The sequence below is a fragment of the Simochromis diagramma genome, unplaced genomic scaffold (genome assembly GCF_900408965.1).
Source record: "Simochromis diagramma unplaced genomic scaffold, fSimDia1.1 OVJJ01000216.1, whole genome shotgun sequence".
Taxonomy (NCBI): Eukaryota; Metazoa; Chordata; class Actinopteri; order Cichliformes; family Cichlidae; genus Simochromis; species Simochromis diagramma.
In genome coordinates this window covers 19726088-19741785 of record NW_024386883.1, presented here as the reverse complement: position 1 = coordinate 19741785, position 15698 = coordinate 19726088, and the positions used below count along the sequence as shown (strand labels likewise).

At 42.6% G+C, this 15698-nt stretch overlaps 1 protein-coding gene and 1 long non-coding RNA gene across 2 annotated transcripts in view; one reads left to right on the top strand and one right to left on the bottom strand.

Moving 5' to 3' along the window:
- The window catches only part of LOC120734041, a 299153-nt gene that overhangs the window by 255326 nt on the left and 28129 nt on the right, over window positions 1-15698 (top strand). The gene's annotated exons all lie outside the window — the stretch shown is intronic.
- On the bottom strand, window positions 3543-4985 carry LOC120734046. The gene is made up of 3 exons (XR_005695958.1): window positions 4456-4985; window positions 4072-4156; window positions 3543-3654 (listed from the first exon to the last, which is right to left on the bottom strand). It is a non-coding gene; the product is annotated as an uncharacterized LOC120734046 (long non-coding RNA).

The window sequence follows — 15698 nt, the reverse complement described above, 5'->3', positions numbered from 1 at the left end:
TGAGAATTAAGAAGCGTGATGACCTCCCACCTCAACTCACTGATCATCACAAGGCAAACATGCACCGAAACACAGAAAGACAACCGCAAGGGACAAAGGTTTGGATCTGTCTGAACGAATGTTCCGTCGCATGAGTGAGCTGTGTGCAGTTGATTTGGGGTTATCAAATTGTATGCTGCTTATGTCCATCAATGCTTTTACATGTCGAAACATCAGAGTCTGTGTAGATGGTGGATCCGAAGGAGGCAGCCTCTGAAAAAGGACATCGTGTTACTGAAAGGTCTTGAAAGCTTGAGTCTGATTACATTCATCAGCAATATCAGTAAGTACTCGAAGGATTTAATTCTTCCACTGTTACCTTCTTCAACGACATGTGTTGCTGCCATCAGAATCAAAATGTCACTTTTTGTCTGTCTGCTTTGTTCTACTGTGAATAAAATACGAGTTTCCACGATTTACAGATCATTGACTTCTAGTTTTTTATTTACACTTTACACACCAACCCAACATTCTGGAAGTGAGGTTGTACCTTCAGCACATATGTTGCTGAGAGTCTTCAGTGGTGAAGCAATAAAGGGTATAAACTCAACGCAGAAGTGCCTTTATGTGTTTGCCTTTCAAAAGCCATCCAGTAAAACTAAACAACCGATGACTTTGTGGGCTATACAGCATATTTTAATTCACAGCATGAAACATTCATTCCAATTAGTCAATTTTGTCACTCTAAATGTAAGAAGTAGGATTACATAGGGTTTGCCCATTGGCTAACAACTTGTGGTTGACAATTAATTTCCAGATGAGCTGTATCCATTCCTTGGTTTTGAGAAAAGCCTCAGCTTGAAACTTTATATCAGGACTTCAAAAGCTGTTTGGTGTCACAGTCTGTCTTTTACACTGAGCTTTTTAAACAGGGACAATTTCATAGTTAAGCCCAAACCATTTACTGCCTACACCAAACCAATTAGGTTTTATCTATACTAGAAACAGATGAAATTAATAAGAGGATAAAAATCAGTTGCTGTGACAATGTGCTGAGCAGTGATTCGCTGGCAGTACCAGTCCTTCCGACCTCGAGCTGTGGACTGTTTTTAAAAGTGGGTCACGTTGTGTACCTGACATAAAAACAGGTGTAGGGTCATAAAACTGTGGTTCAACTTCACTAAAACTGAAAAAATGTGATCAAAGCAGGAAAGAAAGTTATTTAAATGTATTCATGGTGACAATAAACAGGCTGCTTGATCGTTCACAGTCGATGTTAATTGTTAATTTCAGTTTATAGAATGCCATTTACCTCATCAGTTCTTCTTTCTATATAAAATGAGTTAGCATGCCTTTGGCTCTTCCTCCCTCAGGAGTGTGATAAGCAGCGTCTCTTCCCGACAGTCAGTTTGAATTTACTGATTAGCCTTCAGCTAACCTGTGGACGACAGGATCCACCGGCTCATGTCCGTCTGGATTAGGGTCCTCTGTTAATTCACCTTGTTGCTCCTGGCAAAATACCAAGTCTGGAGAAAAGACAGACAGAAGGAAACAAGAGGGAAAAAACAGCATCTGCAGAAAGAACAACTTCCAGGAATGAAGAAAAGCAAAATGTCTAAAAACAGAAGTACTTTCTCTCTATGGTCATTTTCTTCTTCCTTGGTGTGTTCGGTTTCGTCTCCTCGCAGTCGTTCATCATCCTCAGGTACATTTCAGGCTGACGGGGAGGTTAACGTCTGGCGTGTTGAGTGCTCAGCTTGAGTCGCTACATTCACACAGCAGTTGCAGCTATCTTTAGGTAATTTTAGCGTGACACTCCAAACTGCAGCGTAAACAGTTTTTAAGCATAACATGAGGAGTCAGAATAAAACTTACTGACCCAAAGAAATGCTGTGATGTATATGAATTAGCAAACATTTACTTCTCTTTGAAACACGGCTACTAACAATGCTTTTTAGCAGTTAGTTTCTTATAATGGACATTTTACTTTACAACATGTAACCCAATGAAACTTTAACATTTGGAGGGAACAAATAAAATCAAACAGTCTCAGCAGTTTGTAAAATACCCGCAACATTTAATGTTTTCAACTAACTATATTTTTATTTCTCTTGTTTTTTTTCCCTGTTTCTGGATCCAGGCTGCTCCTGCAATGGATGAGGCACATAGTCTATTGACCCCCCAAGACCCAAGCAGCCACAGGAAACAATCACTGATTATTACATGGCGTTTATTTATGAACTACTGAGGGAAAACAACAGAACAGGAGCATCAACACTTCAGCGTCAGCCGAGGCCAAAATGATAAACAGCACAAAGCTAAGCTATGATGCCCGCACTTATAACCCCATGGAGAGAAAAAAGAAGCAAAACAAAGACAGAGTCTGACCTCCTTGTCCTATCCAAAAACAAGAGAAAACGATGGGTTAAAAGTAACAACAGCTCACCCCTACCCACTCCACTTCCTCAACTATTAGAAAGAACCTCAGCTGGCAGCGTCTAGTTTACGAAAATTAAAACAGCCATTTTTAAAATCAGGCAATGGGGGAAATGGCTACAAAAAAACAACCCCGTGTTACCAGAGTCTAAGGAAATGCCACAGTCCGAGCAGCAGGTATACTCTTGCTTTGACGTCCTTCTTTGTAGTAGTGTTGATGGCCCATATTAATTATGTTGCGGGACAAGCAGACCCTTTGCTATAATGAGAGCATGAAAACAAGGTTGTAACTGAAAATCAGTCAATTTACCCGACCCAACCAACCCCTTCAAAATATGAAACTGGTGGTGTACTGGGGGGTTCCATTTCTGACTCGTCAGGCTTCAAAAACAAAAAGTTCAGATTTACTGAAGTCTTGAAGTTTTTCAATGAGAAAAAAATTCCATAAACTTTTCCAGCTCATGTGTCTTGCCTCGTGGCGCAATGGTAGCGCATCTGATTTCAGCTGAGAGGGTTGTGTGTTCAACTCATGCCGAGGTCAAAATGAGTGCCTTCAACTTCCAAGTCGAAGCTGAAGGCACTGTTCTGTTACTACACATTGTTGAGTTGACAATTGAAGAAGTTTTTTTTGTTCAAGAACAACTTTATCTATTTCCAAAACTCCCTAAACTTTTTTTGGCTACCAACTGGACCTTGTGACAAAATTGTGTGATCTGTTTTCTCATCACATCTGGGTCAATGGATTTCTGGGGTTGTTTGTTTAGGAAACATGTTGGACAGAACTATGGAGCCAGCAGAGTGGTAAAATAAATGCTGCACATTCCTCTCCAGAGCCACCTCCTCCAACCTCCACCTTTTGCTGGGGGACACTGAGGTGTTCTCACACCAGCTGAGAGGCATAGCCTCTCCACTGGGTCCTTGGTCTCCCAGTTTGACATACCCAAAACACTTAGCTTCATGTTGACCAGTGAGGAGGTCTTGGTATCTGCTGGCTTATTTTTGGCTGGCCTTGTGGTGTCTTTTGGTAGTCCTAGTTCTGTTGACCGGTCAAATTAGTCCTTTTACAGGCCTGTATTTAACAACTTATGTAGAGAGGAAAAGAAGGTGTGCAAGTGGGACCTTGTGGTGCAATGGAAGCGCATCTGATTCCAGCTGAGAGGGTTGCATGTTCACCTCATGTCGAGGTCACCCGAAAGCTTCCTCAGTTTCAGCATTCAAGGTGAATCTGGGGGTGCATTCCTATAAATTAATACACAGAAACTATGTCTTTCAGAAAACATGCCAAAGATTTAAAATGTATTCATGTTGGTTGAATTAATGACTGGAAATGCTAATTTTCTCTGTTCAAGAAGAAGCACTCCTTTATCTATTTCAAAGAGGTTCAAATGTCTTTTTCTTTAAATGAAAACAACCAAGAAGAATGTTTGAATATTTACATGAATAAGTTCTCTCTGTGTGTGTGTGTGTGTGTGTGTGTGTGTGTGTGTGTGTGTGTGTGTGTGTGTGTGTGTGTGTGTGTGTGTGTGTGTGTGTGTGTGTGTGTGTGTGTTTGGCAGGTAGCACACTAGTTATCAGGTCTGTCCAGCTGCTTCATGCTCTCTAAGCACTTTACCAGTCGACACAACACTCCCAGGAAAAATAAAAGACATCACTCACGCTCACATCCGTCTTCAGTTTTGCTGTGTACCAGAAGCATTCACGTTTCTGTCCTTTCTGCTCTCGGTTGTAGAGGTTCGACTTTCTGTAAAAAACATCAAAGTCACTGTTAGCCAGGCTTTATTTAAAGTAGAACAGTCTGTAAAGCTGCCTCTCACCATGTAACACTGACATATACCCCCATGACCCAGACGTGTGGACGGATGGACAGACAGATGGCAAAGTTAACCATGCAAGTTTGATCAAAGCTGAGATTCAAGGATCTTCTTATAGTCTGTGACTTTTCACATTTTTAATATTGTTTCCTTAAAAATGTCATTAAAACTCATTCTTATTTCATCACTATAACATTTAAGAAAACAATATTTTTTTCCCCTGATTTACCTTCATGAGCTGCAGCACATAATTTCCTCTGGATTCAATAAAGTAGTCTGATTATTATTCTGATTTAGTGCCTCTCCTCCCCACAGGTCTGAGCCTACATACGTCAAGTCAGCGTCTTCCCTGTCTGTAGATGCCAGATGGAGGAAACCTTGAACGGAGAGCACAAAGCAAAGGGGGTACAGCCTTTCACAGGACCTGGTTATACAACAGGTTATCCTCCCTTCATGCCTTAAATCGTAACGATTGTGCTGTGACGTCCCTCATAATTACAGAAAAATTTACTGCTGCAATACAAGCATCTGAAAATGTCTAAAAAAAGGAATTCTATCTATTATTTGACCTTTTCTATCAACATCATAAAAAACAAATGCCTGGAGCATGTGTGTTCTTGTGTATTTAGAATTTCTCAGGCTCCAGTCGTGCGATGAAGTGACGTATTATCATCCGGTGACTTATCATTTACTTTGGAGGGCAAAAGGCAGATGACAAGCCGAGTATGTGGAGACAGCGTGCTGTTAGAAAACAAAAAAAGGACAAATATTTGACTCATCAGCAACTCTCTGTTCCACGTTCAGCTGGGACTGCTCTCAGCCATCATCACATTTTTTGTGAGGACGTGCAGTGACTTCGTTCTAACCTGCAACCAAATTTAAAAGGAAAAAAAACTTTGAAAGCTCGTGTTAAAGTATTTGAGTCTAAAACTCAAACTGGTGCTCACAAAGATAGAAATACTCACTGCCACACATGCTTCCATCTTTCCAGCCTGTATTAATCCTGGAAGCTTCCCTCACCGTGACCCAGAAATTTACCGATGTACCTTATGGGGACTTAATTTTTGTCCCCCGAAGGAAGATGAGTCCCCAAGTTGGGAGTGTGGGGAAGATATTTGTCCTCCCAAAACGAGTAATACAAGTACACACATGCACAGGCACACAAACTGAGTCCTGAAGGAGATTTAGCTGTGACTCCAGATGATTCAGACAGATTTAGGGAATTGGAGAAAACAGATGGTGTGTGTGTGTGTGTGTGTGTGTGTGTGTGTGTGTGTGTGTGTGTGTGTGTGTGTGTGACTGGTTCCAGATTGGCTAAACTGGAGGACAGGAGGAAAAAGAAAAATGTACATTTCGGAAGCTAAAGTCTGAAAAAACATTCCATTGGTTGAGTAAAACTGAAGTGGGCGGGGCCACACTCTGTGCATCTCTGCCGCCTCCTTATCGCAACAGCGTTGGGACATCGACAGCAACCTCCGAAGCTGTCAGCGCAGAAGCCCAAACATCTGCAGTTCTTCTGATGTCCACTTGATGTCGGTCTGCACGGAGTCCAGTATCAAAGCAGAAATAAACACGTTTACAGTCAGAACTTCAGAACAACAACGTCAGCCATCCGGATACTGGTGTGAGAGGTGTACCCCGTGTTGACCATCCTAGAAGTCCAGGCTCCAGTGTTGGTAATTAGCGTGTATCTGTGTGCGAGTCTTTGACGTTCCCACAGTCCATGATGCTAATCCAGCTTCTACACTTCTGATGTCTCACAGAGGGAAAGAAATCAGAAACATCTGAGGTGAGAACCACGGATGGTTTAAAGAAATGCATTAAGGTTGGGTCAGATAAACTTCTCCCAATATGAGAAGTCTTTCATGGCTTCAGCTAAAGTCCCCCTCTGTGGTGAGCAGCTGAGGTCGTCTCTGTGTTGGCCGGAAACAGGACCCTACGAGGTGTTGTCACTTCACAGCACAACATATGTGGAAGATCAGCAACCTCGGACTCAGCCAGGTGGTGAAAAGGATCTTATTCCTCTGTGTTTGTGTGAGTGTGGACTTCCACGCGGAGAATCTTTCCACTTTCCAACATGCTGTACTCCCCTGCCTCGCTCTCTCCCTCCCTCTCTGCAGTCCCCCGTGTGTGTTGTTGGTGTGTTTTTGTTCCCAGAGCACATTCGCTTTCTGCATCATTCAACAGCCCTCCAACCATCTACCACACACGCACAGAGACACGGACACAAACGCCAATGCGGATGCATTTCTTTCTTTTTCATTTTAATTTCAGTTCACGCACACACAGACACGCAGATTGAATATTTAAACCAAGAGGATCTACTCCGTCTCACTGAGTCAGTCGGATGATGTCATTTTTGTTTTGTTAGCGTAACAACCGTTTTAAATCATGCAAACTCTTGTTGCTCTGTTTTTGGTCTCCACCGACGCCTGAGGGAAATATTTCAGGGATTTTCTCCAAATGCAGTTGCTGAAAAAGAGTCTTTGACAGTGAACCACAACCCATGGGCTGTCTCTCTGGACTCAATACATTTATTGGACTTTACTCATTAAAAAACATCTGAACCTGATTTCAATTGAAGTTAAATGAAAGTGTTGTTCTTTCTCTCACGGTGAGCCTCAGGCTTTGTCATCATTGTCAGATCTCATGCTGAGTATCAACCGTGGTTTCACATGTTTCAGTTGCATTCATTACCTGCTTTATTTTGGTATATTGTGCATTTCCTGTTCTTCTTCCTGCATCTGTACTTTATTGATTTTTGCCTCTGAGTTTCAGTGTGGTACTGTCATAGGATGCCGCTGTGTAATTTTCCACAGACAGCTATAAGTGGTTTTCTTCCAAAGGGGAAGCACCGAGGAGCCACAGCAGCTCACAGTCCACATAAAGGGGGTCACTGGCTCTCTGCTGGAGCTCCAGACCTCCTCCCACATTAACATAAGCTGTGCGGCAGGAGCTTCATCATGGCTGTCCACAGCACATTCAGTAGGTGTAGCACATAGATGGTGCTTCATGGTACTTGTGTACTGTGTGCATGTGATTTTCCCTCGGCCGTCTGTCAGGCTGTTGCATGTCCTAATCTTGCTGTTTGTCTAAATTGATTTCAGTGAAAGGTGTTGCATCAGGACAGCAGTGCTGCAGGAGCACGTCACTGTTTTGTTTTCCTTCCATTCTCTGGTTCAGGCTGTGAGTGAGCTCTGCAGTAACATCCTGAGGCATCTCAGGGAGAACCACCTGAACCGTGCCGCCTTCCATCATGTTTTCATGAACATGAGACAGAAATTTTAACAGAAAAGTGATAAAAACTTACCGGGAAAGCACTGCACGTGTTGTGCTTTATGAAATAGTGATGGGTTTGTGGAGTATGGTGTTTGTCGGGTAGGTCACAGGTAAACAACCAACTCTGCAATTCTACCAAGTCAGCTGTTTTTACACTGCTCCTTCTGTGGCCTTTAAGTGCTCATATCTGCTTTTCCTTATTTTCTGTCATATCTTTGCTCTTACAGCAGAGGACGCTCGTCCTAAACATTGATTGATTGATTGATTGATTGATTGATTGATTGATTGATTGATTGATTGATTGATTGATTGATTGATTGATTGATAGAACTGAGGCCTGGGATAAGGTACAGAAGGATTATTTTGAGCAGTAAATCGTACAACTCCACTCTGTTAGAGTCCGAGGATATAAAGGAGCAGAATGGCTTCACGTTTTGCTTTAGATTTAGATTTTGACTTTGTTAACTACTAGAAGACTAGAGGAAATATTAGTTACATTAATGGAAACAAAAACACACTCCCTATATTTATTTATTTATTTTTCTTTCCTTTTTCTTTTTCCTTATGTATTTTTTATTTATTTTGTTTGTTGTTTCCTGTTTTGCTTCTTCTTCTTTCGTTCTTATTGTATGGATATTTTAGTTGTTTAAATATGGAAAAAAAAAAAGAAAAAATATATGTACTGACAGATAGCTGAAGTTGATGGTATTGTATAGTGATTCTAAAATGTCAATTAAAAAAAAAAAAAAAGAATGGCTTCACTTTAACACGTCTGTGGTCCTGTGGGTGTTTTAAGAGCTCTTTACAAGCTATAGTTCCCTTCATGCTCATGAAAGATGTCAACTCTTTATGTTCTATAGGTGAAAGTCCTGCACTAAACAAAAGCAGACAAACCCAGTGAGTGCATGCAGTTAGTTAAATGCATCTTTATTTATTTCATCTATCACCTAAGTTACCTGCAGTTTGCAGCTTGGCCTTCTGCAGGTTGTGGTGTTTCTGCACCGTTCACGTTATCAGGCAGAGACGTCATCTCACCTTAAGGCTCCAAAACCTGCACAGGTCCTGACGAGACAGAGGTAGCTTGGGTGCACCTGAAACTGCAAAGTGTTTACAGAGTTTTGTTTTAATTTATGCAACCAACAAAAGATATGACAGGACAAGGAAGAAGGAAGTTTAAAGGTAAGAGGAGGTAAGGAACAACAGACGAGGGAAAGCGAGAGGATATCACGGAAGAAGAAGAAGCAACAAGGGGAAAATTTGTAGAAAAAGGACAAGGAGGGTTTTGTTGGGGTTTGCATGGAGGAATTAAGCCTCAGTGCTTATGTAAGACGCCTCCACAAGACAGAAGGACTTACATAACAGGAGAGGAAACAGGAGGATCACAGTGAAACTGTCTTGTAAAGGCTAGAAAACACTGCTAACTGTCCACCTGTGGCTGACGAGCAGCTTGTAGCCCTGACAGTTCAGGGGCTGACCTGCTGGTAAGCATCATTTAAGGGGGTCTCCTGGGAACTACTGGCCCTCCAAAACGTTATATTCTGCCTACACTCGGATATTCTGAACCAATAATTCAGACATTTTTTTGTTTTACAGTTTCAGTTTTTTTAAATACCTTTCTGTGAGTCATTAGAGGCGCCACAGAACCATCAGGTACTTTGCAGCATCCAACATTCTGACTTTTCTCATCAAACAACACTTCAAGTCAGTAACTTCCTGACAACCACCACAACTGGCTTCTTCACAAGGAAGTTTCTGTTGATGTTTAACAGAGCGACAGGGTGCCTCAACTGACCAATCAGCATGCACATATTTTCCGCATTTGATTGGTTCAGAATATCCGAGTGTAGGCAGAATATAACGTTTTGGAGGGCCAGTAGTTCCCAGGAGACCTCCTTAAACGATGCTTACCAGCAGGTCAGCGCCTGAACTGTCAGGGCTACAAGCTGCTCTTCAGCCACAGGTGGACAGTTGGCAGTGTTTTGGTTTCATTCATTCATCAATTTTGAGGACAATCTCACGAGCACCCATTTTTTCACCTCCATTTGAACTGAAGCAAATATCTGTACAACAGTATTAACAGGAAGTGGAGTGGCCCCCAAAGACACAGACAAGCTCTGGCTTCTGGTCCTCTAGTTCTGACTTTGGAATAAATTCTATAAAACGTCTTCTTTCCTTCACCTGTAAAAAGGAGGAGTAAAGTACCATAAACCATCAGAATGCACATTTCTGAATTCTACACTTGCACACGAACGAGTCTTTTACAGATTAACTGAAAGACTGGTCTGAAACCAGAGCGTCAGTTCAAAGGTTGCTGCCAGGAAAATGACAAATGTGACTTTGAACCCATTAGTTTATCATTGTGTGTAAGTGGTTTAGATTCAGAGGAGTAACAGGTCTTATGAACTGTGGACAGATGGATGGACACCTCACCATGACATAACCTCATCAGACCTTAGGTCGAATGAGGTAAAAAGGAAAAAACATCCATAATAAGAGATCATTTATCTGCACTTGTGGAGCTGGATCGTTTTCACTGTATGTCTACAAAACAATCCCATCTGCGGTTGTGGTCACTGGTAGTGACGTCTTAGATCGTAGATCTTAGTAGATGCTGGATTTTGTATTCACAAAATACTCATACAGTAACTTCTCATTGTCAGTTGTGGCCATCTTGGGTACATAGCAGAAAGAGAGAAACCACCCAAATTTCCACCAGCAGGAGTGGGACACGTTAAATAATAAATAAATTTTTATTTCTATAGCACCTTTCAAGACAGAATCACAAAGTGCTGCACATAAGATTACAAGTCATAAAAAGATTTAAAAAGAGAAAATAAAACAGGCAAAAAATTAACCAAAAGCAGTTTTAAAAAGGTAAGTTTTGAGTTGTTTTTTAAAAACAGCTGCTGAGTCCACAGTTCTTAATGGGGAGAGAGTTCCACAGTCTCGGGGCCACAGTGGCAAAAGCTCTGTCACCCTCAGTCCTCCTCTTAGTATTTTTTATAGCAAGTAAGCCCTGATCAGATGACCTCAAAGACCTGCTGGGGACATCGGGCTGTAGCAGATCAAAGATGTAGGCTGGTGCCAGTCCGTCCCCAGCTCTGTAGGTCAAGACCAGGATCTTAAAATCAACTCTAAATTTAACAGGAAGCCAGTGTAACTGAGATAACAACGGTGTCACATGTGAGTACTTGGAGGATTTCGTCAAAAGCCGCGCTGCAGCGTTTTGCACAACCTGCAGACGATCCAGAGAACCTTTGCTTAGACACATAAACAGCGAATTACAATAATCCAAGCGTGACGAAATAAATGCACGTATAGCAATCTCCAGTTCAGGGCGAGATAAAATCGGGCTTAGCTTAGCCACATTTCTTAAATGATAAAAACAAGACTGAACCAGAGATTTCACATGCCCGTCCAATGTGAGACTCGAGTCAAAGGTGACACCTAAGTTACCATTATAGCTAAAGCTAACCAGCTAAGAAAATGATGTGACAAAATGGGGTTGTTGGCAATCAGCTGGTGAAGGATTGCAAACATAATTTCAGCTAAAATGCGCCCCGTACAGTTTGAAACAACGCTACCTCATCACCTGGTCGAGCTGATGACTCACACACTGAAGGCTGGAGTCCTTGTTGCAGCAGCCTGGGGGTTAGTGAGCTGCAGACCATTTCCTCTGTTATTAATGAAACTGTACTAACAGGGAGATTTAAAATGAGAAAATCAAGACTTCACTTAAACCTGGATTATTTCCCTGCCTCCACACTGTTGAAACTAGCAACACACAGTATAAAAGATGGATGTAGTCACTGTGACCTTATCCATTGGTGAATGAAGCCTACTTTTCCTTTGATAAAGAGGATTATGCAGAGCCAACCTTTGTCCCTGGTTAATTCTCCTTTCAGACTTTAAGAATGACTCCAAATTTACAAAATGAACATCTTCTTTTTTTTTTAGTGGGAGTTCAAATGAGTGTCTGACTTCATAAACTAATCAGGAAGTGATGTGCGGAGGTGAGTGAAGAAGGTTGTTTCCTAATGGATGGCCATGAGTGAGACTGCAGGTTTAAAGCAGTTCTTCAGAAGTTGCTTCCATCTTTTATACTGTCTGAGAGCTGAAGTGCAACAGCTTCTTTAACTGGGAGATAAAAAAAGAATGTGTTTCTTCTTTTCTGTTTCGCCTCCAGCTCAGTTTCAGTGACGGCTGCAGTCAATGAACTAAGATTTCAGTGGAAAAACATCAGCCAACATGCCGTGACTACAGTAACTGGCAGCCCGAGGCCACTAAAGTGCAGATTTAATGAGTCGGACTGTCACAGGAAAACATTGCGTTCAGCTGTCTTTGTGCAGCTTGCAGGAATACTGTTGAGACGGACGCTCACTCCTGACCTCCTTACAGCCTGCCTGCCACGCTGGTGATCGAGGAAATGAAGCTGTCACTGCTCTTACACTCCTTTCATGTCGGTATAGATAGCAGAAAGCCTTTTGCTCAGCGGGCCAGTGTGAGCCGGTCTCCTATGATTTAACTGCCGAGGTCGACTAAATCTGCTATGACTGAAGTCTGCAGTGCTGCGCTGTGCTTGTGAAGTCTGGTGCTTTACTTGAATTTTTCCATTTTATGCCACAATATACAATCCACATAACACAAACAGAGACAGTCCCTGTTAATACTGTCGCCCTCATCCTTACACAACCCTCACCTCAGCATCCAGTAAATACAACATTAAACACAAGAGGACATTCAAAGTAGAGAAATTCTTTCATACTCACTATGAAAGGGGGGGGGGGGTTCCTCTAAGCATATATCCTTAGGAAGTCCAGCCCTAACTATATGCTTTAGCAAAAAGGAAAGTTTGAAGCCTAATCTTGAAAGTAGAGATAGGGTCTGTCTCCTGAATCCAAACTGGAAGCTGGTTCCACAGAAGAGGGGCCTGAAAACTGAAGGCTCTCCCTCCCATTCTACTTTAAATACTCTAGGAACAACAAGTAGGCCTGCAGAGCGAGAGCGAAGTGCTCTAATAGGGTGATATGGTACTACAAGGTCATTAAGATAAGATGGGGCCTGATTATTTAAGACCTTGTATGTGAGGAGCAGGATTTTGAATTCTGGATTTAACAGGAAGCCAATGACAAGAAGTTCTCAAAGAAAGTTAACATGATTTCCTCCTCCAGCAGCAACATCCATTTCACTCAAGCATCAGCCTCTGGGGCTGAAAATGAAACAGCTAAGGAGCATGGAGAACAAAGCATCTGGACTTCTTTGAGTTTCTTGAAGAGGTTTCACCTCACATCCCAGAAGCTTCTTCAGTTCTAAGAGCAATTGATGGAGAGTCCTCGATTTTTTAAGGGAGAGGAAAAGTGTTCCGGTCCCCGAAGGTCTGGCCGCGCCTAGACGGGCCATAACAGACGCGGAGGTGCACGGTCCTTCCCTTGGGCCCTCCCGCTACTCCACTGCCTGTTACGGCCACCAGGCACAAGGCGCCGTCCCCAGTACCGTACAGGGATCCAATCCTGGTCCTCATCCAGGTAGACCATTTTGTGTTGTCGTGTTGTTTTGTTTGTATTGTTCTGTCTGTGATGTAGCCTTTGTTATCTAATAATAAAGTTTCGTGTGGATGATGCAGCCTTTGGTATTATAGTGTAATAAAATTTGTTTGTTTGTTATTTATGAATGTAGGTATGAATGATAACGTATCTAAATTATAGTGCAAAAAAAGAAAATGAAAAAAATGGAAAAAACTAATTAATTTTTAATAAATTCAAAATAGGCCAAATGGTAGTGTGCCCGGGGCAACGTTTCGACCCCACAGGGTCTTCTTCAGGCCAGGGCACACGCGGTACAAACAGAAAAAGTGGCTGCTGTGAATAATCTGGAGATGTTGCTCCTTTGGCTGTCAGGGCAAGAATGAGGGTGTTAAGGCGTCTGGGAAGAAGTCTCAAAATTGGATTATAGATAACAGACAGGTGGTGTCATAAGCCCCACCCTCTGTTCAAGGACAGTTGTCCACAGTGGACCTTAGATTACTGTCACCTGGACGACTGAGAACCTTCACAGACAGTGAAATGTGAAAAACTGCAGTTCCTCTTTTGGCCACTTGAGTCGGCTGCAAAACTGAGTGAGTCCACATAGAATTTCATGTTAAAACATCCAACTTTACAGCAGAAATAAACATGTTAGAGCCTGACACAGGAAAAAACACAGTCTGGATAGACGATTTCTCTTTTATAGCTTTGCTTGTTTGTTTTGTTTTTATGAATTTCTCATTAAGTCATTAATTTAAGAGCGTAGTCGCTTGATAGCTATTGCAGGACAGGGAGCTCAGACGAAGCGTTGCAGGAGAGGACCTTTAAAAAAAGCGTTGTGAGCATGTCGGTGCAGGCTAAAGAAACCACAGCAAAATGTGGAACAGCTGACTGCACAGAGTAAGCCTCCATCATAACTGACAGTCTGTGCTCCTGCCTCACTGAAACCGAGTCAGGGCTAAATGAATCCTGGATATCTGTGAACTCCAGTTTTCATCTGCTCTCGAGGTTTTGTGAAGCAGCTGTCAGGTGGATAGGTAATAAAGTGCTCGGTGTGTGTGAGTGTGTTCACAATGAGAGGTGTGAATTATTCCCGTGGACATGACCCCCATCACCAGCATGAGGGCACACAGGATGAGTGCGGTTACATGTGTGTGTGTGTGCTATACTCCAAAGTGTCGCACAGACAAATCTGAGCTCCCCAAGCAGCGACACGCTCCATCCCCAGAGTGCCTCATCTGCACCGCCATATGGACGTGCACACTCCTCACCTCTGCAGCTGCTCTCCCACACATTTCCCACTCGTCTTCACCGGAGCTCATAATCTGCTCAGAGACTCTGTGGGCTCACAGCAGAGCTCTGTCATAATCCAACAGGACCAAAGTGTGCTGCTCCAGCCCGTCCGCTTCTTTAAAAACCTTCATCCATGCGGGCACGGAGGCTGCCGGCTTCACCATCACAGACTCGAGACTCAAAACTTCTCCCATCAGTGTCCGTTTTTCACCTGAACTTAGAGACCAAACCCTGAGAATTATCTCCAGATGTGAACAAACACCAACATGTGATCCCCGCATTCACCCTTTAACAAATAACAGCACATGAAGGCATCATGACGTGTTACTTTCAGATTACATGTTACATGCTGCAAAACAGGAGCAAAGATTTTTGTCTTTCTCCATCAGGAGAACCGGGACGTGTCCTGGTGGCTGCGGTGCATCCATAATCACACGTGGTTAAATAACACACAGCAAAATAAATCTCTTATCTGCTGTTTGAGAAGCAAGACTCTAATTTTGAACCTGTTTTAAAATGCTTCTGTTTTAACAATCTGTTAAAGAAATGCCTCCATGTTCAGCACACGAGGATCACTGACTGTTTTAATAGATGTCATATCCAGTGAGCCCTACAGTCAACAGATCTGGGAGTTTTTGGACCGGTTTGTTGGTCCAAAAGTCCCAGTGTGGGAATATCAGTGGGAAATTCAGTGTTCATCCTCCAGGATACTTTGAGAGTCAATGATAAGAAGCGCTGAAGCTGCCCAGCACCCGGCTGAGACACTGCGTGGAGGTTTTTCTCTTTAATCTGTCACCCAGTGGTCACTCAAAATAAAAGAAAACTTTCAGCTTAAAAATGAGACTTTTGTGAGCTTTTAATCCAGTGAGGTTTCAGTGGATTTGTTCAGGATTCAGAAAAATGTGTTTTTTCTCTGTGATGTCATCACAATAGAAAAAAAAATCAATGTGGGCAGAAGAATAAAACACTGAGCACGTGCAGCAGGCCAGGAGAAACCCCAGACTCTGAATCCTCCTTAAAGTGGATCCTTACTGCTTCTCCTCACGTCAGTATATATGTGTGTGTGTGTATCCTTTCTGTTTGATGTCACACAGAGAGGAAGCTCCTAATATGGTTATCTCAGGCACAGAAGCCCCACCCACTGGATCTTCAAGCGTTTCTTTTCAACAGTTCATGAAAAAGAAGTTGGTTTAACGGAGAAGCTAAACCACTTACTTAACAGAGGACGAATGAAATCAAGCTCCAGACTGACAGAAAGGATTATTCTGAACTGTGAATCAAGCAAAGCTACTCTGCTGGTGCCAGAAAGGAACACAACAGCTTCTCATCAAAGCGAGATGAATGGCTGTTGAGCTGAGCTGCTCTGTGGACGTTTTGG